At 45.0% G+C, this 21226-nt stretch overlaps 1 protein-coding gene across 3 annotated transcripts in view; it reads right to left on the bottom strand.

The window, feature by feature from the left end:
* Window positions 1-21226, bottom strand: part of EPM2A (EPM2A glucan phosphatase, laforin) — a 300202-nt gene that overhangs the window by 129204 nt on the left and 149772 nt on the right. The gene's annotated exons all lie outside the window — the stretch shown is intronic.

Below are 21226 nucleotides of genomic sequence, written 5' to 3'. Positions count from 1 at the left end.
GGCATTTAACAAGCACCGGTGACCCCGTCACATGATCGGGGGGTCGTCTGTGCATCAGCATAACAACCAGAGGTCTCCTGCAGACCTCTATGGTTGTTGATGCCAGATCGCTGTGAGCGCCACCTTGTGGTCGGCACTCATAACAATGCTGTAATTTTGCTACATAGGGGCTATGCCAGCTTCTAGACTCCCATGGAGGCTATTGAAGCATGTCAAAAGTTAAAAAATATATATTTTTAAAAATATGAAGAAAATATAACATTTCAAATTTCAAATGATAAAAAAAATGAAACCTACACATATTTGGTATCGCCGAGTTCAGAATCGCCTGATCTATCAATTAAAAAAGAATTACCTGATCGCTACACAGTGTAGCAATTAAAAAAAATTCAAAACGCCAGAATTACCTTTTTTTGCATTAAAATGCAATAACGGGGATCAAAGCAAAGCAAAATGGTATTATTAAAAATGTCAGCTCGGCACGTAAAAAATAAGCCCTCACCCAACCCTAGATCACGAAAAATTGAGACGCTATGTGTTAGGAATCGAGTTCCCGCTACTGCACAGGGGGAATCTCGAGCCATGTCTGCTGCGGTCTCCCATTCTGCTTCTGCCGCAGTGGAGCCTGCTCAGCGGAGACGTCGGTCCCAGCGTCTCACTGAGTCTGATATTGTGCAAAGGGTTACTGCTGCCTCTCCAGGCTCTGCTATTGTACCCTGCACTGATCTGCGGCGAGCAGGCTTTTCTGGGACTAAGTCCTGCTTTGCACACACTGAGCATGCCCAGGGTAAGATCTCTCAGTGGAGATCAAGGGTCACATGCTCAGGTACTGCAACTTCCATTGGTCCTCCAGGAAGGTCCTGTACCTGATCAAGTTCTGTGGCAGCCTTCCATTGGTCTTTCTTGGAAGGTCCTGTAGGTGCTGCAGCTATATAAGGTTCTCATGACCGCACGGCCATGCGCTAGTGTCAAATATGTACGAGCTCAGCGCCAGTGTGATCATGTGTGTGGTCAGGGACCGGGCTGAAATAAGCCCCTAGAATGCTGGCACCTCCGGCGAGGAGTTTTGTGTATGCAGTCAGGGACCCGGCTGAAATAAGCCCATAGAATGCTGGCTGTTGTGAATTCCGCTCTTGTGCTCCCTCCGGTGGTTATAAGTAGCATTTTTGTGAGTTCTGCTCTTGGGCTCCCTCCTGTGGTTTTGAGTGGTATGGCTGCTTCTTGGATTTAGCATCAGCAGCTGTTTTCACTGATCGTCTTTCTGGCTCTGCTATATTAGTCTGGCCTTTTCCCTAATTCAATGCCAGTTGTCAATTGTTGAGCTTGGAGTCATGGCTCACTGAGGATTTCCCTGTCACTCTGACCATTTCAGCAAAGCTAAGTCCTTGCTTGTCTTTTTGCAGTTCACTTGTTGTGGACTTTGTTGTTTAGCACTTTCTATGTTTTGCTCATTTGTCCAGCTTATCAGTATGTATCTAGTCAGCTAAGCTGGAAGCTCTGGGCAGCAGAGTTTGCCCTCCACACCTTTAGTCAGGTGTGGAGATTTTTACATTTCTCTGCGGTGGACTTTTTCTAGTTTTTATTACTGATCGCACAGTGTTCTGTCCTGTACTAATTCTTTCTAGCTAGTAGTGGCCTCCTTTGCTAAATCTTGTTTCATACTACGTATGTCATTTCCTTCTCCTCTCACAGTCATTATTTGTGGGGGGATGTCCTATCCTTTGGGGATTTTCTCTGAGGCAAGATAGCTTTCCTGCTTCTACCTTTAGGGGTAGCTAGATCTCCAGCTGTGACGAGGTGTCCAGGGAGTGACAGGAACATCCCACGGCTACTGCTAGTGTCTGTGTTAAGATCAGGAACTGCGGTCGGTATAGTTACCACCTGCTCAGAGCTAGTCGCATGTCGCTCCTTAATCATCAGACCATAACAGCTGGCACCTCCGGCGAGGAGTTTATGTGTGAATTCAGGGCTGGCTAATAGCCGATAGAATTCTGGCTCCACCGGAGAGGAGCTGCGTGTTGGTTGGACTGCATGACCACTGTCGGCTCTACACAGTAGCTGTGTCCCCTGTGAGCTAAACAGGGCACAGCGTTCTCTTTACTACGGGCTCTGTGAAGTAACAGAGTTCATTTATTCTATTTTGCTTCGCCGCCTTACTTAGCAGCAGGTTCTTTCCTACACGGTGGATCCCGGGTTGCGAACGCACCTATCCCATCTAATAAATATATTCGGTGCGTTCCGCCAACCCTAACAGTACACTAGCGCCAGGATCTGGCTAAGTAATGGCGGATGAACAGCGATTTCAGGGGTACATCCAGCTGCTGGAGGGCCGGTTGGGGTCTCTTGAGCGTGCAACTTCGGCGGTGGATTTTACCGCAAGAGCTGTTCAGGCTACTAGCGTGGCTGCAGCAGCTTTACCCACTGCCACCTCTGTTCTGACTTTATCTCACCTCCCATTGCCTGAGAGATACTCTGGAGACAGTAAGTCCTGTAGGGGTTTCGTGAGCCAGTGTGGTATACACCTCGAGCTCCTGGCTGCACGTTTTCCCACAGAGCGGGCAAAGGTGGGATTCATAATCTCTCTGTCGGAGAGAGCGTTGGAGTGGGCTACGCTGCTGTGGGAGCACAACGATCATGTGGTGCGGAGTGTTCCTCAGTTTCTGGACACTCTGAAACAGGTCTTTGTAGGACCTCAAGTCACCCATGATATAGCGCTCCAACTGCTGGCTTTGACTCAGGGTTCAACCATGGTCAGCCATTTTGCCGTTCGCTTCCGGACATTAGCGTCTGAGTTGGAATGGCCAGATAAAACCCTCATTCCTGTATTTTGGAGGGGGCTGGCTGACGATGTGAAGGACACTTTGGCCACTAGGGAGATTCCCGCCACACTGGAGGAGCTCATAGCTGTATCAACTCGCATAGACCTTCGTTTTCATGAGCGAAGGTTAGAGCGAGCCCAGTGTAGGCAGAGGTTTCGGCTGGCTCCCACCTTCGCCAGACCTTTGGAATCTCCGGTCCAGGCGTCCGAGTCAAATGACGCCATAAAGATGACACGAGCGGGATCCAAGTCCCAGTCCGCTCGTGCACTTAAGGTCTGTCATGTTTGCTGGCAGTCAGGACATCTTGCCTCCAAGTGTCCTCAGCGGTCGGGAAAACATCAGCGTCTAGTGGCAGTTGGAGGAGGTACACTAGACATGGCGACGTTTGCCTCTAAGTTGTCCTTCAAGGGGACAATTACCATAGGCCCATCCACTCTTATGGTAGAGATATGCGTGGACTCTGGGGCAGAGAGGAATTTTATGTCATCCGCTTTCGCCCAGAGTCACGCAATACCCCTGGTGATGCTCGCCAAACCAGAAACCGTTCGAGTGGTAAATGGGTTGACACTACCCTCACAGATTACCCACCAAACCATTCCTTTCACTCTTTCTGTGTCTCCATCACATCAGGAGATTATCTCCCTATTAGTCATTCCTGAGGGAATTGATGAGGTCCTGTTGGGGATACCATGGCTACGCAATCATTCTCATATAGAGTGGTCCTCAGGGAGAATTTTGGGATGGAGTAAATCCTGTGAGGGTAGATGTCAGAGGGAGTGCATTCAGGTTGCTACAACAGAGGTACCCGCAGATCTTTCCTCTCTCCCCAAACACTATTGGCCCTATGCGGACGTGTTCTCCAAAAGGGCTGCGGAGACCCTTCCGCCTCACCGCCCCTATGACTGTCCTATTGACCTCTTGCCTGGTGCTGAGCCTCCCCAGGGTCGAGTCTATCCGTTATCTCTCCCGGAGACGGAGGCAATGTCTCAGTACATCCAAGAGAATCTGGGTTGGGTTCTTCTTCGTACAGAAGAAGAGTGGAGACTTACGTCCATGCATAGACTACAGGGGTCTTAATGCCATCACCGTTAAGAACAAGTACCCATTACCCCTGATTTCTGAGCTTTTTGATAGGCTACAGGGAGCAAGGGTATTTACAAAATTAGATCTGCGGGGTGCTTACAACCTGATTCGCATCCGTGAGGGGGATGAATGGAAGACGGCTTTTAACACCAGGGATGGGCACTATGAATATCTGGTGATGCCCTTCGGGTTCTGTAATGCCCCAGCCGTTTTCCAAGACTTTGTGAATGACATCTTCCGGGAAATGCTCACCACCTCGGTCGTAGTCTATCTGGATGATATTCTCATCTACTCTCCAGATATTGACTCCCATCGGAGAGATGTTCACAAAGTCTTCGACCTCTTACGGGCAAACTCCCTCTACGCCAAGTTGGAGAAGTGTGTGTTTGAGCAGGAGTCCTTGCCCTTCCTTGGTTATATCATCTCTGCCCAGGGTTTGGCTATGGATCCTGCCAAGCTACAGGCTGTGATGGACTGGCAGGAACCCCATTCACTTAAAGCGGTGCAGCGCTTTATGGGGTTCATTAATTACTATCGTCAGTTCATCCCACACTTCTCAACTTTGGTAGCTCACTTGGTTGCCCTCACCAAGAAGGGAGCAAATCCCAAGTTGTGGTCAGAGGATGTCTCCAAGGCCTTCCTCTCAGTTAAGTCACACTTCGCTAGCGCTCCCATTCTACATCGCCCTGATGTAGATAAGCCATTTATCATGGAGGTGGATGCCTCATCTGTTGGTGCTGGAGCAGTCCTTTTCCAAAAGGATGCTCAAGGTCGGAAGCATCCATGCTTCTTCTTCTCCAAGACCTTCACACCGGCAGAGAGGAATTATTCCATCGGGGACAGGGAGTTGCTAGCCATGAAGTTGGCTTTCTCAGAGTGGAGACATCTCTTGGAGGGAGCTCGCTTTCCCTTCCAGGTTTTCACTGACCACAAAAACTTGGTATATCTACAGACGGCCCAGCGGCTGAATTCTCGCCAGGCTAGATGGTCCTTGTTCTTCTCCCGGTTTCATTTTACTCTTCATTTTCTCTCCGGGGAGAAGAACATTAGCGCCGATGCTCTCTCCCGCTCCGTAGTGTCATCTGAGGAAGAGGAGGAGCCTCGGCTTATTGACCCTTCTGAGAGCCTGAGAACTGTAGCTCCGGTTTCGCTAGAGTCTGTGCCCCCAGGCAAGACTTTCGTGCCAGCGAATTTGCGACCGGAGGTTCTCTCTTGGGCTCACTCGTCCAGAGTGGGTGGGCATTTTGGGACCAAAAGGACATCCGAGCTTTTGGCGAGAACGTACTGGTGGCCGCATATGGCCCGTGATGTCGGGGACTATATTCGGGCAGGCGTTTCCTGCGCCCAGAATCGGTCTCCTCGGCAACGGCCTGCTCGGTTGCTTTACCCCCTACCGGTGGCAGACAAGCCTTGGGAAATGGTCGGGTTGGACTTCGTGGTTGGCTTACCCAAGTCGCGTTGCTGCACCGTTATCTGGGATTTCACCGATCATTTCTCTAAGATGGTGCACTTGGTGCCGCTTCCACGGTTACCTTCTGCACGGGCCTTGGCGGCATTATTCATAAAGCACATTTTCCATTTACATGGAATGCCTGATAAAATTGTCAGCGACCAGGGTCCCCAGTTCGCGTCTCGGTTTTGGAGAGAGCTCTGCCGTTTACTCAGCATAGAGTTGAATCTCTCCTCTGCATACCATCCCGAGACGAATGGGTTGGTAGAGAGGACCAACCAGACTCTGGTGACATACTTGCGACATTTTGTCTCTGCTAGGCAGGATGATTGGGCATCTTTGCTACCTTGGGTGGAATTTGCCTTGAACAACGCCATAGCCGATTCCACTTGGCAGACTCCTTTTTTCCTTAATTACGGCCAGCATCCGCGTGTCCCTGTGCCCATGCCCGTGTCATCCACCGATTCTAGGGTGGCAGACTGGGCGGTGGAGGCATGTGACATCTGGGACCGCACACAGGATGCCATCCGGGCCTCCAAGGAGAGAATGAGGGTTTCTGCTGATACACACCGGCGCCCCGCTCCGACCTTTGCTCCTGGCGACTTTGTGTGGCTCTCTGCCCATAACATCAGGCTGCGAGTTGACTCCACTAAGTTTGCGCCTCGCTACATTGGCCCGTTCAAGGTTCTGGAACAGGTCAACCCTGTGGTCTACCGTTTGGCTATTCCTCCATGCCTTGGTATCACCGACACTTTTCACGTTTCCCTCTTAAAGCCCGTTCATTTGTCCCGGTTTTCTGAGTCATCTGCCGGGACATCGGGTTCATCCTCGGATGAGTTTGAGGTGAATGCTATCATGGGGTGCAAGGTGGTACGTGGCAAGAAATTTTATCTGGTGAATTGGAAGGGTCACGGTCCAGAAGATAGAACCTGGGAACCTGTGGAGCACATTTGGGCTCCGCTGCTCATTGCAGCTTTTGAGCGTAACAAGGCTCAAGGAGGGGGGCCCTAGGAGGGGGGGTAATGTTAGGAGTCGAGTTCCCGCTGCTGCACAGGGGGAATCTCGAGCCGTGTCTGCTGCGGTCTCCCATTCTGCATCTGCCGCAGTGGAGCCTGCTCAGCGGAGACGTCGGTCCCAGCATCTCACTGAGTCTGATATTGTGCAAAGGGTTACTGCTGCCTCTCCAGGCTCTGCTATTGTACCCTGCACTGATCTGCGGCGAGCAGGCTTTTCTGGGACTAAGTCCTGCTTTGCACACACTGAGCATGCCCAGGGTAAGATCTCTCAGTGGAGATCAAGGGTCACATGCTCAGGTACTGCAACTTCCATTGGTCCTCCAGGAAGGTCCTGTACCTGATCAAGTTCTGTGGCAGCCTTCCATTGGTCCTTCTTGGAAGGTCCTGTAGGTGCTGCAGCTATATAAGGTTCTCATGACCGCACGGTCATGCGCTAGTGTCAAATATGTACGAGCTCAGCGACAGTATGGTCATGTGTGTGGTCAGGGACCCAGCTGAAATAAGCCCTGAGAATGCTGGCACCTCCGGCGAGGAGTTTTGTGTATGCAGTCAGGGACCCGGCTGAAATAAGCCCCTAGAATGTTGGCACCTCCGGCGAGGAGTTTATGTGTGAATTCAGGGCTGGCTAATAGCCGATAGAATTCTGGCTCCACCGGAGAGGAGCTGCGTGTTGGTTGGACTGCATGACCACTGTCGGCTCTACACAGTAGCTGTGTCCCCTGTGAGCTAAACAGGGCACAGCGTTCTCTTTACTACGGGCTCTGTGAAGTAACATAGTTCGTTTATTCTATTTTGCTTCGCCGCCTTTCTTAGCAGCAGGTTCTTTCCTGCACGGTGGATCCCGGGTTGCGAACGCACCTATCCCATCTAATAAATATATTAGGTGCGTTCCGCCAACACTAACACTACGGGTATCGGAAAATTGCGCCATGTTTTTTTTTTCTTTTTTAGCAAAGTTTGGAATTTTTTTTCACCACTTAGATAAAAAAGAACCTAGACATGTTTGGTGTCAACGAAGTTGTAATGACCTGGAGAATCATAATTGCAGGTCAGTTTTAGCATTTAGTGTGAGCCTAGCAAAAAAGCCAAACAAAAAAACAAGTGTGGGATTGCACTTTTTTTGCAATTTCACTGCACTTGGAATTTTTTTCCTGTTTTCTAGTACACGACATGGTAAAACCAATGATGTCGTTCAAAAGTACAACTCGTCCTAGAAAAAATAAGCCCTCACATGGCCAGAAAAATAAAGTTATGGCTCTGGGAAGGAGGGGAGCGAAAAACAAAAACGCAAAGCCGAAAAAAGCTCTGGGGGTTAAGGGGTTAACCACTGGGCTATTTTCCATTTTTGTGCTTTCGTCTTTTGCTCCCCTTTTTCCAGAGCCATAACTTTTTTATTTTTTGTTCAAAGTGGCCATGTGAGGGCTTGTTTATTGTGGGACAAGTTGTACTTTTAGTTTCAACAATTTTATTGCAGATATTATCAGAATAACATGAATGACATGGAATATGAAGTAAAAGGATCCCCTCGCAGGGGGAAGTATATCAATGTAAATAATATTAATACAATATCCTTTACTTATTCATTTTAGCTGGAAAGAACAAATATACATTCGTATAACATTAGCTGCATTGTATTAATAACAAAAGCAAAGGAAAAAAAATTTAAAAAGACAAACAAAACAACAACAAAAAAATGGGAAGGAATGTAAAACCTTGGGTAATAACTTTGGGGGTTATGTTGACGTACTCTATAATTTGTGTAGGACGTAAGTCCAAGTCATCAATTAGTAGTATCCATGTTTTAATTTATACAGATAGTGACATTATTCTGGAAAAGTGGCCATCAGTCTGAGTCTGGATCCATGGGTCCCAAATACCTCGGAAGATTTCAAGAGAGTCGAATCTGGTGGCTTCTATTTTTTCATATAGCATAATTAAATTTATCCGTCTTTTCACCTGGGCTATTGATAAAGTATTGGTTTTACATTGCCCAGCTATGTGTGTATGCCATGGTAATATAACCTATAAGCTGACACATCTTACCATTGGCATTGATTGGCCTATCACCTAAAAGAAATACCATTGGTGGAAGGAGTAGTTCCTTTTTCAGGACAGTTAATTAATTTAACTACATCCTTCCAAAGAGATTTCACTATGGGGCATGTCCACCAAGTGTGGAGCGTACCTCCCACTTCATCACACCCCCCTGAAGCATTTGTCTGGAACTGTATGATAGATTTTGTGTAGGTAACTATGGACATAATGAGTCCTATGGAATAATCTGAGGGAGGTTTCGGTAAGCGAGATTTGGTTACTTCCTTATAAAAGGTTTTCATAGCATTTATACCATCTCTGAGGTGAAAGGGTTAATTGTAGATCTTCCCATTGCTCCATGGTTTTTGATTTCAAGTCAACATTGGATTTTTTTAATGTATTATATAAATCTGATATAAGGCCCTTTCCCAGAGGGTCGTGTAAGCACTTCAGTTCATAATTAGTTGGTTTTGGATTTGGTGCATTAATAGTTAAGGTCGGCCAGAACTGAAATATTTATTCTAATCTGAAATTTTCGAACATTGGTACTTGTCGTTTTATAATGAATGTTTGTTTCAACATTAATTTAAAGTGAGTAGTTAAACGCTGCATCTAGCTATTTTATTTTGCTTCCACCAGGAGTGATTCCTGGATGCTACGCCCGGGGAAAACATGGGGTTATCAAACAGTCCCAAAAGTGGTGATGGTTGTGACTGTAGAGCAAATTGAAACCTGTTGGCTCTCCATGTACGTAGTGAGTGGGATGTGCATGGTGAGTGTATAGCCAGGCCTTTTGATAAAGGTCTGATAGCCCAAATGAGGCTCTCCAGAGAGTAAGGTGCTAGATTTGAGATTTCTATTTGAGACCAGAGAGGCAAGTGTTGATCTGCATTCAGGGCTGCCAATTGTGCAATCTGGGCTGCTCTGTAATAATTAGCAAAATTTGGTAAAGAAACACTTCCCTGTCGTTTGTGTCTGAATAATATCTGTTGTGAAATATGAGTTTTTTTGTTATTCCATATAAAACGTCGTATGTGCGAGTGGAGCGTTCTAAAAGTCATGGAAAGTATCAGAATTGGCAGTGAACTAAATACATTTAGAAATTGAGGCAGCATTACCATTTTTATGGAATGAATTCTCCCTAAAAAGGAAAGAGAAGGAGTGGACCATTTGGATAGATTTTGTATCAATTTTTGTAGCAAAGGAGTGTGATTGTGTTTAAATAAAGTATTTTTGGAAGGCGTGAGTGATTCCCAGATATGTGATATATTGCTTTGAGTGTTGAAAATGGAAATGAGTTAAAATTAAATTTTGTACTGTGAAAGGGATATTGAGAAACATAATCTCCGATTTGTCACGTTGACCTTCAGTCTGGAAATGTCTTCAAAATGATGAAGTGTTTATAAGGTTTGGTAGGGATATATGAGGGTTCGTTAATGTTAGCAAGAGATCATTAGCAAACCAGCTGACCTTATATTCATATTTACCTATTGTTTGGCCCGTAATATTGGGATGTAAGCGAATCTTTTGAGGTAAAGGTTCCATGACCATAGCGAATAGGGCTGGAGATAAGGGGCACCCTTGCCTGGTTCCCCTATTGATAATTATTGGTTCAGGAGAGGTCAAAGGTAATTTTAGATAATCAACTGGATTGTTATAGAGGAGTCTAAGTGAATCAATTAATTGTTGTGATATCCCCATTTTGATCATGATAGTGAACAGGTATGGCCAGATAACAGCATTGAAGGCCTTCTCTATAGTCAGGGCCAAAAGAATTAGAGGAGTTTTTAGGGGGTAAGTTTCTTAGCAGCATGGATAAGGTTAAGATTTTTGCGAATATTATCTGGAGCTTGTCTTGTTGGTATGAATCCAACCTGATCTTTATGGATCAAGCTGGGAAGATACCTATTGATCCTATCCGCTATAATGGCAGAGAAGATTTTGAGATCTAAATTTAATAAAGATATGGGTCTGTCATTTTTTGTAAGTAAGGGATCTCTCTTTGGTTTTGGAATGACAGTTATATGTGCTGTATAAAATCCTGGAGGCATTGCTTGACCGTTCAGCATGTTGTTACAATATGCTTGAATGTGTTTAGTTAAAATATTCAAGAATTTTTTATAATATAGGGTGGTCAGCCCATCTGGGCTTGGAGTTTTCCCTGCTTTTTAATCGCTTTATGGTGGACTTGATTTCATCCTCAGAGATGGGAGAATGCAGCATTGCAGCGAAACTTGGAGTCGGGGCTGGTAAGGGAACTTCCGTTAGGAAGTCATCTAATTTAGACATGGAGAAATTTGTAGTGTCGGTATACAATTTCTGGTAATAATTTTGAAATGCTTTCTAGATATTATTTGGATTAGAGGTGATTTGAGATTGATTATTTTTATAGAGAAAATGGCATCCAAGCGTTCTTTATTTTTTAGTTTGCGTGCTAGCATTCGATCCATTTTGTTGGAAAACCAATAAAATGTCGCTTGAGTCCATCTAATTGCCCGTTCCGTGCGAGTGGTCAATAATGTATTTAACTGCAGCTTTAAATCGTAAATTCTTTTAGTTAAATACAGAGAGGGATGCGACTGATTTGCTAACTCTGCCTTATAAAGTTCATTTTCTAGTGACGTTTACTCATGTAATCTATCCCTCTTTTTTCGAAGCAATCCGAATAAGAGCGTCTGTTATATATTTTTGATGGGCCATCCATATATTACTTAAAGAGGTGTCAGCACTTTTTTGTTTGGGGATTAGTCAGTAATGATTTGTTCAATGTCCATTTATATAAACGTGATGTTGCTAGGTCCAGTGATCAGACCAAGATGGGGGATGTGCCTAGAGTACAATAAAGATGGCGTGTTCTCTGAATTCGTAAGTATCCAATCTATTCTAGAGTAAGAATGGTGAATTCTAGAGAAATAGGTGTAACCTCTTGATTGCTGGTGTGCCTCTCTCCATGTGTCGACTAAGTGATGGGATTTAAAAATAGGTTGTACTACGTTTTTTTCTCTCTTAGATATATCTGATTGCTTATTGTAGGAGCTGTCGGGTGTTGCATCTATGGTTAGGTTGAAATCTCCGCCCATATGATAAAATCATATGAAATGGTGTTCAAAACCCTCGTTATTGATTTGATGGTTTTCATTTGCATCGTTGAGGGAGCATAGCAATTAACTAGGCAAACTCATTTCTCTTGCACTGTTCCCCAGAGTATTATGTATCTGCCTTCATTATCTAGGATTATATCTTCTTGTATAAATGGGAAGGAGTTGTGGCGAAGGACGGCAACTCCTCTTTTGTTATCGTGAGAAGCGAGAAAAATTCTTGAGTATGATTTATGAAAATATTTGGGAGACAGGTTATTAGAAAACAGAGTTTCTTGTAAGAATAATACATCAGGAAAATGTTTTAGGTAATCAATGAAGGCATGCTTTCTTTTTAATGGGGAATTGATTCCCTGCACATTGTGTGACAATATCTTATACATTTGTAGTAATCAAGGAGATTCTAATCATGTCAACTGTAGTGATAGTGTGTGTGATGGCCTGACTCATATCAACCACTAGTCTGTATACATACTTGAGTTTCGTCAACAATTGATTAGTTAGGGGTAGGTTGAAAGGGTAAAAAGGAACAGGAAAACATGAAAAACGATTACAACAAACAACCAATATGAGGGCTAAAGTGTCCTGGCCCATTAACAGTGGGACCAATATCAGTAATAGCCCAGAATGGAGTGGCATAATAGCTCCAAAGGCACTGCACTCTCTAAAAGAAAGAGGTTAGCCCCATTTACCTTAAATAACAAAGTATATCATATAAAAGTAACACCATAGTAAAGTCCTAATATTACCATTGCCCTCCAGACCCAATCATATATCAAATGGTTTGGATGAAGCTGTGGATGTGGCCTCAAAGAGCATGGTGTCTATTGAATTGTGGTTTAGTGGACCTTGTACGGCGAACTTCTGTCCATTCCCTGTGTGGTCTTTGTCTCTGTGGTAATGCTCCAGATTCAAGCAACGGGATACCCGCTTTTTCTAGTGCCCTTTTGCCTTCTTCCTGATTTTTTGGGGAGTAGGTGGAATTGCCATGGAAGAAAATTAGTGCATGGGGGAATCCCCATCTGTACTTGATGTTCGCTTTCATTAGCACCATTGTTGTATCTTTCATAGATATTCTTCTCATTAAAGTCGCCGGGCATATGTCAGGGTATAGTGAGACAGTTTCAGGAACTTCCAGCAGATTATTATTATTATTATTTTATTTTTTTTATTTTTTATTTTTTATTTTTTTCAAATTTTCAAATTACATGAACAACAAAATGGTACACATGAATCTGAGACATCGTGTTACATACTTTTGAATGGAATAAAACGTACCATACAACTGCATATTAATATCGAGGTGACCATAACTATAGTTATTTGCATAAAATATTGGTGGCAATTTTAGGTCACGAGGTTCGGGTTGTGCAACCCAAAAGGCTAAAAACAAAATAGTAAACAATTAAAATGTGACTCAAGAACAACAAAAACTGGGGGTGAAGAGAGGGGGGGGGGAAATACCGGAGGGGAGATAGTGGTCGATGTAGAAATTTCTGAGTACAGGTTATTAGTTTGGGGAGGACGGATACACTACTACCTAAAACCAGTAGAAATTAGTCAGGTAGTTTCGACCATCTGTAGCAGAGTGCCATAGAGAATATTTAAGTAAAACTAAAGTAACCAGGTGAGTGAATAGTGCCCGGGTCCACCACAGTGCATTGTCAATAAACTCGATGAGTTCACAGGGGAACCATTTTGTATAGCTAAGAAGAATAGCTAGTGGAAGGCAGCGAAGTAGGATTATTTAACATTTGCCATGGTAACCATGTCCGAAAGAATTTATCATGTGAATAAGAGTCCCAGCTGGACAATTTCTCCATCCTACAGATTTCCTGAACTTTTTTGGTCCATTCATCAATATGAGGGGGGTTCTTTTGTCTCCAGTGCAACGAGATCAAGTGTTTGGCTGCGGCTATTAGAAGAGGGAGAAGGTCATGTTTTTTCGGTTTGTATGACTTCGTGGGAAGTGACAGCAGAGTTTCTTGGGGTGTTAGGTTGTGAGTTATCAGTCCCAATTGGCGGAGTCGGTCGGAAACGTCTTTCCAGAATTTTGTGATAGCTGGGCATGACCAGAATATGTGCGATAATGAACCCTTTGACTTCATGCATCTCCAACAAAGAGGAGAGTCTGAGAGGCCCAGGTGATAGAGTGATTCGGGGGTTCTATACCATCTGGAAAGGACTTTAAAAGCATTCTCCTGTAACAGGACACATCTTGAGAACCCGTGTGAGTGTCCTAAAATTTGATTTGATTCCTTATTGGAGAGAGAAATGTTTAACTCCGACTCCCAGGAGGATAGGTATAAGGGTTTGAAATTAGTGTTTGGGGAAATTAAATTATGGTATAGTTTAGATATTAATTTAGGGGGTGTGGGATTAAGTTTTAGTATAAGTTCGAACCAAAGCCAATCTGGGTTGTGTTGGATGTTTGACTTTAGTTTGGACATGATATGTTGAACGTGGTGTACTTGTATGAAGTCTCGGGGATGCTTCCTGGCTTCACATGGCCAACTGTTATTACAGTTGATTAGATTAGAAAGCAAATGAGAAACTGGGAGATTCGGTAATGAGTCCCAAAGGTCAAATGCATCTACATATTTTGGATCAATGAGCCAAGGTACGACCCCCAGAGGCATGCTATCAAAAAAGAGACAGTATGGCCAGTTATTTGGGATCAGTTTCCTCCTAATGGACAGTGTTGTGCTAGTTATTTCTTCAAGGGAATTTTTTTGGGGGATGGCTGAGGTCCAGAGGTATTTCTCAGCTCCTTTTCCCAATAGTAAAAGTTCCAGGTTAGGTGTTTTATGGGAAGGTCTGGGTTTGGTCAGAGATATCCACCTGGCCAAGTGGATTGCCCGGTAGTAATTCTCAAAATGTGGAAGTCCAAGACCCCCTTTTTTTTTCGGGAGAGGATTTTGAATGGCAGTCTAGGTCTTTTACCCTTCCAGACATATCTTTTGACCATTTTATTGATTGCTGTGAAGAAAGTCTTGGGGAGAGGTATAGGAATCATGTTCATTGGGTAGAATATCTTTGGAAGGATGTACGATTTGATTATGTTTATCCTCCCAATCCATGAAATGTATGGTAAGTCATAGGTTTGAAGGAGTGTTTGAAGGTTGTCCAGGAGGGGCTCAAAATTGTGTTTGTATAGAGTGTAGGGGTTTGCAGTGAGAAAGACACCTAAGTATTTCAATTTATCTGTAAGCCAATTGAAGGGGGTAGACTTTTTGAGATGTAGGGCGACCTCGTCTGGTAGTGAGACGTTCATGACTTCTGACTTGTGCATATTTACTTTGAAGTTGGAGACTACTCCAAACTCCTCGAGAAGTTTCGAAATAGAGGGGAATGCGGACTTGGGGTTTGAGATCAAGATCATAAGGTCATCAGCGAAAGCAGCTGTCTTAAATTCTGTGTGATCCACGGTTAGACCCTTTATAGATTCTTCTTGTCTTATTTTCTGTATTAGCGTCTCCATAACCAACACAAAGAGCGTTGGGAAGAGAGGGCAGCCCTGCCTGGTCCCGTTTCCTATCCCAAAAGAGTCCGAAAGTAGCCCGTTGACTCTAACTCTAGCAGTTGGAGTTGAATACAGAGTCATGATGGCATCAATAAGAGGTTGTGGGAAGTCAAACTTCTTTAGAGTGCATACCATATAATGCCAGCTGACTCTGTCAAAGGCCTTCTCGGCGTCAGTTGATAATAGAGCCAACGGGATTCCGGAGCGTCTGGCATGTGAGATGGCTAAAAGGATTTTTAATGTGTTGTCCTTCCCTTCACGACCTCTGACAAAACCCACTTGGTCAGGGTGTATCAGGGAATCAAGGACACTATTGATCCTGGATGCAAGGATTTTAGCCCAGAGCTTTAGATCAGAGTTCAATAGAGATATTGGGCGATAGTTGCTGCACTGACCGCCATCTCTCCCCTCTTTGGGAATAACAGATATGTGTGCTTCTAAAGTCTGTCTGGTTGGGGGTATTCCTGCTAGAAAGGAGTTAAACAGGGAAGTCAAATGCGGTAGGAGTGTGTCCGAAAATTTTTTATAGTATGACAGTGGGAAGCCATCTGGGCCCGGAGTTTTATTGGTCGCCATATTTTGTAAGGTGTCGCTAATTTCTTGGCTGGTAACTTGAGACAGAAGGGCTGCATGGTCTTTGGATTGAACCTTTGGGAGGGAGAGAGGCGCTAAGAAATCATGGATCTTGCCTGTCGCAGCTATACAGTCTTTCATAGAATCGGGGGACTCTAAGTTGTAGAGGGATTGATAATAGCGTCTAAACGCCTCAGCAATATCCTCGGATCTGTCGACCTTCGCGTTCAGATCGTTGTATACATGCTTTATAAATTTGCTCTCCTTCTGTTTTTTGAGAAGGTGGGAGGTCAGCTTGCTATTTTTGTTCCCGTGCATATAGAATCGATGTTTACAATGCATGAAAATCTTAGCCGATTTGACATTAAGCAAATCTTTTAATCTGACGCGGAGGTCGACTAAGTCCCGTTGGAGATCCTGCTTGTCAGTTTTTTTATGTAGGCGCTCCGTGGTTGCGATTTGGTGAAGAAGAGACATCATCTCTTTATCTCTTTGTTTTTTTTCGTGGGCTCCGATTGAGATGAACTCTCCTCGGAGCACCGCTTTGTTGGCCTCCCATATGTTGGGTGTTATTGACCCATCTGTAATATTTTCTAAAAAGTATCGTGAAAGTGCGTACTTTATTTTCTCTAAGTTTTGTGGGTTATCTAATAGGGATTCATTAAGTCTCCAAGATGATGCTGGACGGGGTAAGGTGTCGATGACAATGTCTATGAAGATTGGTGCGTGATCTGAGATTGTGATTAAGCCAATACTAGCTGACTTAATTAACTTTAAGGATCTCGATTGTGTCAAAAGGAGGTCAACACGATGGTAGGATGAGTGAGGGGAGGAGAAGAAGGTGAAGTCTTTAGTGGTAGGGTGAAATATACGCCATGAGTCAATGAGATGTAGGGTGGATAGTTTGTTCAGGAGATTATGCCTTAGTTTTTTTAGAAACAAAGGATAGGCCGCTTGAGGAGTCAATCTCTGGATTTAAGGTAATGTTAAAATCTCCCCCTATAATTAGTAACCCCTCGGTGAAAAGTTGTAAAACCTCCAATGTTTTCGATATCCACTGAACCTGGTGTTTATTTGGTGCGTAGAGGTTAGCAAATGTGACCAGGGTGTTAGCTAAGTGTCCCTTAAGAAAGATGTATCTCCCTTCATGATCACTCAATGTATCTTTGGGCGAAAACGGTAAGCCTTTTTTTAGTGCTATGCTGACACCCTTGGACGCAGAAGAGTTGCAACTGTTGAACCACGTTGGGTATGGGGAGAAGGAGGTGTTAGGCGTCCTACCGCTTTTAAAGTGTGTTTCCTGGAGGAAGGCTACTTGGGTTTTTTGTTTTTTTAGAAGATTAAGAATTTGGTTTCTTTTTGCGGGTGTATTAAGGCCTTTGACATTAAAGGAGGCAACTGTGATGGACCCGGGGCTCACCTTACTATTCGCACTCATCATGTCTTGAAGAGAAGATTATCCCATCACGGTACCTCTCTGTGTCCGCTGCAGTTCGACACAGTCCCTGTTGTTAGATTGTTAAAGATGGCGGCGCCGTTATCTCACTCTCTCTCTCCACATAAAATTCGGGTCCTGTGCCGGGATGGGATCTCGGACCTCTCACAGGTTACTCCCAGGCTTGACAGAGCTTCTTATTTGTTGCGGGGGTTATAATCTACCCGAAATTGAGCCTTATTCGCCGTGGAAATCAGTAATTGAGCAGGAGCTCCAAATACATGCGACTGCTCCTTTGCTCAGCTAGGCCACGCCCCCCCGCAGATTATTTTTATTACGACCTGCTGCTAAGATCAGCTCTCTCGACTCTTTGTGGAGTAGTTTAAGGACAACATCCCGCAGTGATGCATCTTGCCTGTGTCCACCCAGTGCTCTGTGGATCCTCGTTATATGTAAGATGTTGGGGTCTGTTTGAGGGAGGAGAGCACCAAAAAGATTTGAAGCCAGTTCCATAAGGTTGGAATTACTTTCTGGCAGCCCCTTGATTCTGATGTTGCCACGTCTCGATTCTCCAAATCCTCACATTCTCAAGTTCCAGGGAGTCGATTCTGACATCTTGCTCTTGCAATTGTTCTATGTCAAATTCGATAGCATCGGCGGTGTCATGCATTCTTTTTTTCCAGATCATTGCTTCTTTGCTGCAATTTCTTGGATTTGCTGTGTGAAGTTGTCCACGGCCGCTGATAACTCAGGTTTAAATATTTTTTGAATGGTTGTTAGTAGGGTTGAGCGACTTTTACTTTTTTGGGATCGAGTCAAGTTTCGCGAAACCCAATTTTGTGAAAAGTCGGGTCAGGTGAAATCGGCCGATTATTGCGTAAAGTTGGGAGCCGACCGAAACACGAAACCCAATGCAAGTCAATGGGGAATTAAAGTCGGCAGAGAGTGGAGGACAGGAAAACACCTACAGTGCCCATTTTAATGCCAAAAACATTAATTCTTATTACTGAAGCTTGTCAATCTTAATTTACTTTATAATAATAGTTAGGCATTGAAAACTGGGGGTCATTTGGCTAAAGTTGTGGGGGGGGTATGGCTGGCTCAAGATTTTCGTGGGCCCAGGAAACGCGGAATACGTCACGGCGGTGGAGCAGGGAGAGGTAAGTATTTCAACTTTGCAAGTGCTGTGATCCTGAGCAAGCAGGGGGGGCCACTCATTCGCATTGGCACTGGCACAGGGCCCCTCAAAGTACGGCGGTGTGTTTGATGGTGGTGGCGCCTCCCACCGGCAGAGACACTTTTGCGTACTATGAAGGGCCCTGTGCCAGTGACGTCGCCAACGAGTATGCCCCCCCACCTGATGAAGGAACCTGCACTTTCATCTGCACCTTCCTCTTTGTCCCCGTGTAAGGTGGTATAGTATGCGGGAAGGGGAACCTGACTTTCAGCAGGGTCAGATTCTGGCTGTGTAGAGTGCAAGGGGAATGTAGTGGTCTGGGTCAATGTACCAGCAGACTCATCTAGCAGTGGCTGGGCAATGGGCAGGATGACGAGGAAACACAGATCTAGGCCCAAATAATAAAGTGGGCTAAATGCAGTTCAAAATTGGTAACAGGACTAACCAGGCGGCATTGATTTGTTCAGTGGAGGCCAACTGTAATGGGAGGCTGACACAGTGAGTAGGCCCAAATAAGTAAGTACCGTATTTTCTGGTGTATAAGACGACTGGGCGTATAAGACGACCCCCAACTTTTCCATATAAAATATGGAATTTGGGATATGCCAGCTGTATAAGACTGGGGTCATCTTATACGCCCAGTCATCTTATACAGCGTGTGGTTCCCAGGGTCTGAAGGAGAGGAGACTCTCCTTCAGGCCCTGGGATCCATATTCATGTTAAAAATAAAGAATAAAAATAAAAAATATGTATATACTCACCCTTCCGAGAAGCCTGGCTCTCACCGGTGTAAGCGTCTGCCTCCGTTCCTAAGAATTGCAGAGCATGAAGGACCCTCGATGATGTCACGGTCAGGTGACTGGCCTGTGATTGGTCCGTGACCGCTCATGTGACCATGTGACCTGACCGTGACGTCATCGAAGGTCCTTCACGCTCTGCAATTCTTAGGAACGGAGGCAGACGCTTACACCAGTGAGAGCCAGGCTTCTCGGAAGGGTGAGTATATACATATTTTTTATTTTTATTCTTTATTTTTAACATGAATATGGATCCCAGGGCCTGAAGGAGAGTCTCCTCTCCTTCAGACCCTGGGAACATCCAGGATCGCTCCCTGCACACGCCGTACCCGGCGTATAAGACGACCCCCGACTTTTGGGACAATTTTTAGGGGTTAAAAAGTCGTCTTATACGCCGGAAAATACGGTAGGCTAAAAGCAGTTCAAAATTGGTAACAGGAGTAAACTGGCGGCATAGCTTTGTTCAGCGGAGGACAACTGTAATGGGAGGCAGACACAGTTAGTAGGCCCAAATAAATAAGCTAAATGCAGTTCAAAACTGGTAAAAGGACTAAACAGGCGGCATAGCTTTGTGCAGTGGAGGACAACTGTAATGGGAGGCAGACACAGTTAGTAGGCCCAAATAAGTAGGCTAAATGCAGTTCAACACTGGTAAAAGGACTAAACAGGCGGCATAGCTTTGTGCAGTGGAGGACAACTGTAATGGAAGGCAGACACAGTTAGTAGGCCCAAATAAGTAGGCTAAATGCAGTTCAAAATTGGTAACAGGACTAAACTGGCGGCGTTGCTTGGTTCAGCGGAGGACAATTGTAAGGAGTGGCTGACACACTTAGTAGGCCCAAAAAAGTAAGTATGCTAAATGCAGTTCAAAATTGGTAACAGGAATAACCAGGTGGCATTGCTTGGTTCAGCGGAGGACAATTGTAAGGAGTGGCTGACACAGTGAGTAGGCCCTAATAATTAAGTAGGCTAAAAGCAGTTCAAAATTGGTAACATGACTAAACTGGCGGCATTGCTTGGTTCAGCGGAGGACAATTGTAAGGAGTGGCTGAGGACAATTGTAAGGAGTGGCTGACACAGTGAGTAGGCCCTAATAATAAAGTAGGCTAAATGTCTGCCAAACAACCAGGTGGCATAGCTAGGAACAGGGGTGGGCTCCCTCCTCTGCTCGGTAGCAGACAGTGGTAGTAGGCGCAACATTTTAACTGGTCTAAATGGATGCCAGGGCCCCTGTATATTTTAACTATCATCTATCATTTCAACAAATTTGTATTAGCAGTGCTATTGAAGGATTTAACAGCACAGACTACACAGTGGTGGAGCAGGGAGAGGTAAGTATTGCAAGTGGTAGAGCACTGTTCGAGCTGGGGGAGAACACTCTCTCGTGGGCTGCGGTACTGGCACAGGGCCCCTCATATTACGACGGTGTGTCTGATGTTTGTTGTGCACCACCACCGTCAGAGACACTTCATTGTACTATGAGGGACCCTGTGCCAGTGCCATCGCCCAAGAGTGGGCACACCCACCTGTCCAGGCAAACGGCACTCACACGTGTTCTTGCGCCAGGTGGTGACCATGGCCCTGTGGGGGGAGTCAGCCCATTTAGGGAGGTATAAAAATTGCCTATGGTGGACATTCAGCAGCTGCAAATGGAGGAATTGGAGCAGTCAGTAAGAGGAGGCCAAAAGCAAGACATTTTTCAGGCAAGCTACGTGTCAGCAGGGGAAGGTGGGGCCAAATAATTGGAAATCCATGATTGGTTCATTTTAATGAAGGTTAGGTCATCGACATTTCGGGTAGCCAGACGTGTCCTTTTTTCGGTCAGTATTGAACCAGCCGCACTGAAGACTATTTCGGATAGCACACTAGCAGCAGGGCAATGTAATGCATATTCTGCCAATTCAGGCCAGGTGTCTATTTTAGATGCCCAGTAATCAAAGGTGAATGACCTGTGAGGGAGAACATCAATAAGGGCAGAAAAGTAGTTTGTAACCATACTAGACAAATGCTGTCTCCTGTCACTTTGAATCGATGCAGCAGTACCTGTCGTGTCAGCGGTCATTGCAAAATCACTCCACAACCTGGTCAGTCTACAAGAGTTGCTTGTTTGGTAGCCAATATTTGCTCATGGTTCTCATGTGGCGTGATATTTTGTAATTTTCCTTTATATCGTGGATCCAGGAGGCAGGCCAACCAGTAATCGTCATCGGTCATCATTTTG

This window comes from Ranitomeya variabilis, chromosome 2 (genome assembly GCF_051348905.1).
Source record: "Ranitomeya variabilis isolate aRanVar5 chromosome 2, aRanVar5.hap1, whole genome shotgun sequence".
In the NCBI taxonomy this organism is placed as follows: domain Eukaryota; kingdom Metazoa; phylum Chordata; class Amphibia; order Anura; family Dendrobatidae; genus Ranitomeya; species Ranitomeya variabilis.
This window is presented reverse-complemented; position numbering and strand designations above follow the sequence as displayed.